This window comes from Elephantulus edwardii, unplaced genomic scaffold (assembly GCF_000299155.1).
Source record: "Elephantulus edwardii isolate Elephantulus edwardi_28Jun2011 unplaced genomic scaffold, EleEdw1.0 scaffold00061, whole genome shotgun sequence".
In the NCBI taxonomy this organism is placed as follows: domain Eukaryota; kingdom Metazoa; phylum Chordata; class Mammalia; order Macroscelidea; family Macroscelididae; genus Elephantulus; species Elephantulus edwardii.
In genome coordinates, this window is record NW_006399811.1 from 11010834 (window position 1) to 11013619 (window position 2786).

Genomic DNA, 2786 nt, shown 5'->3' on the forward strand with positions numbered 1-2786 from the left:
GGACAATGACTAGGGAGGATAGAAGGAGAATTGATGCCTTTGAGCTGTGGTGCTGGAGAAGAGTATTGAATATATACCATGGACTACTAAGAAAACAAACAGGTTCATCCTGGGAAGGGTTATACCGGACAGCTCCTTGGAGGCAAGGATTCTGAGGCTTCGTCTGACATACTTTGGACATGTTGCAAGGTGAGATCAGTCCTTGAAGAGGGACATCATGCTTGGGAGAGCGGAGGGACAGCAAAGGAGAAGAAGATCCTCAATGAGATGGATTTATTCATGGCTGGGGTAATGGGGTAGTTGTGTAAGAGACAATGAGAATGGCACAGGATAGAGCAGGATTTAGGGCTGTTGTACACAGAGTCACTATGAGTAGCAGGCAATTCAATGGCACATAACAGCATGACAACAAGTGGTCCTAATAATCTATTCATGGAAAAAGGAGAGAAAAACCTAAATTCATAATTATTGGACCAAGAATTGGGTGGTTAGATTGAATCATACATAGTTGCCTATGTTATAGGTCAAAATGGTCACTTATCAGCCTTTTCAAATGAGCCAGCCTGGATGGTGATACTAGGAACTAATCACTGGCAACATACAGGATTTAAATGATCACAAGATTTCAGGTGCTGTGATGGAGCCCTAGTGCTAAGAATTGTTATACTTCCTGGCTGTTAATCAAAAGGCCATCAGTTTGAAGCCATCTCTGTCATCTAGATTACTATAATAGAATACAAGGTACAATGAGGGTGAGAGGGTACTGTGGACTTGACCTTAGCTTTCCTGTTCTGAGTTGCTAGTTTGACATCTGTCATCCCATGTGTCATCACAGCTGAAGCACTAATTTGGAATTCTGTCTAAGGAGAAACACAGATTCTTCTCTCTGGAAGTGCCACTAGGTCAATTGCAAGAGGAGAACATTGAATGTCACAATTTGTTGTTAGGGGCTGTCAAGTTGAGTATGACTCATGTTGTTGTTGTTGTTGCTGAGCGCTGTTGAGTCAAGCATGACTCACAGCAACCCTATGAACAAAGGCCTACAGCCTTTCTATAACTATCGATATTTATCAAAGTTCATAGAGTTTCCAGAAACATGTTGTTTAGGAAGTGGATGCCACAACCCTATAAACACAGATCAGAACCCTGTCCTATCCTCATCATCTCTGACAACTTGAGCCCATTGCTGCAGCCATTGTGTCAATCCATCTCACTGGAGGTCTTCTTCTCTTTGGCTGACTCCTCTACCTTTCCAAGCATAATCCCCCTTTCTAACGAAAAGCCTCTCCTAATCCACCAGATGCTCTGCCGGGGAAGGAGGGACAATCTCCTCCTGTACCATCAGATCTGATTTGACGGTACACTCACACAAAAATAATAATAATTAAAAAAAATTTAAAAACAAAAAGAAGAAAAGAAAAGCCTCTCCTAGCAACATGTCCAAAGCATGAAAGACAGAGCTTCATTATCTTTGCCTTTAGGGACCACTCTGGCTGCACTTTCCCCAAGTCATATCTGTTTGTTTTTGCAGTCCATGGATCGTCAGAACTCTTCTTCAACACCATAACTCAAAGGCATCAATTCTTCTTCTTTCATCCTTATTCATTGTCCAGTTCTCTGATGCATAGCAAGTATTTGAAAAAAACTATGGTCTGAATGAGGTGCACCTTCATCTTTAAACTGACATCATTGCTCTTTGGTATTTTGGAGAGGTTGCTGACAGAACACTTACCCAATACTGCATGTCTCCTGATCTCCTGACTGCAATTACCAAGGGTTTTGATTGTTGATCCAAGCAAGATTAAATCATTAACAACTTCAATCCTTTCTCCATCTATCAAATTGTTGTTTACTGGCCCAGTGGTGATCGCCTTTGTTATCTTGATATTGAAATGTAATCCATATTGAAGGTTGAAGTCTGTGTTCTTCTCCAGTAAATGTTTCAAGTCTGCCTCACTTTCAGCAAGCAAGGTTGTATCATCTGCACAACAAAGGTGTTGATGAGTCTTCTTCCAATCCTGATACCACGTAGAGATCAGCTTCTCAAATTATTTTCTTGGTATACAGATTGAATAGGTAAGGAGAAAGGTTGCATCTATGATGCACACCTTTCTTGATTTTAAACCATGTAGTGCTCCCTTGTTCCATTTCTTGACCCGGGTATGTTGTTGTTAGGTACCATCGTGTGAAGTATGACCAATAGTGACTCTATGAACAACAGTTCTGAACCCTGTCCTATTCTGTACTTCCTGACATATGATCTAGGTATAAGAGACTAGAATTAAGGGGAGCTCTGGTGGCCTAGTGGTAAGGAGTTGCAACTACAATCCCAGAGGCACATGGTTCGAAGCCACCAGATGCTCTGCCGGGGAAGGAGGGACAATCTCCTCCTGTACCAGTCAGATCTGATTTGACGGTACACTCACACAAAAATAATAAAGTAAAATAAAATAAAATGAGACTAGAATTCCTAACTTGGGATGCCAACAATAGGGGAAGGCTTTCTCTCTCAATAATTTCTGAAAGAAGGTCATCTTTTTCTCTTCTGAGCATCTGCAATCTTAGTATGGTTTCCATTTCTCTTCTCAGCCTCTGCTCCCTTTTGGTTAACACTGGGACCCAATACAGGGTATGCGACCAGAGCTCCCTGTTGAACATCTTTTCTATCTCAAAAAATATTGATTCATGGTGCAACCACTGTGAAAGGCAGTGTGGCGCTTTCTCAAAAAGTTGCAAATAGCAATTCCACTACTGGGAATATATCCCAAAGAGACCATAACTGACAT

General features: G+C 41.5%; 1 protein-coding gene across 1 annotated transcript in view; it reads left to right on the plus strand.

The window, feature by feature from the left end:
• Positions 1 to 2786, plus strand: part of LOC102844745 (major histocompatibility complex class I-related gene protein-like) — a 124826-nt gene that overhangs the window by 71417 nt on the left and 50623 nt on the right. The gene's annotated exons all lie outside the window — the stretch shown is intronic.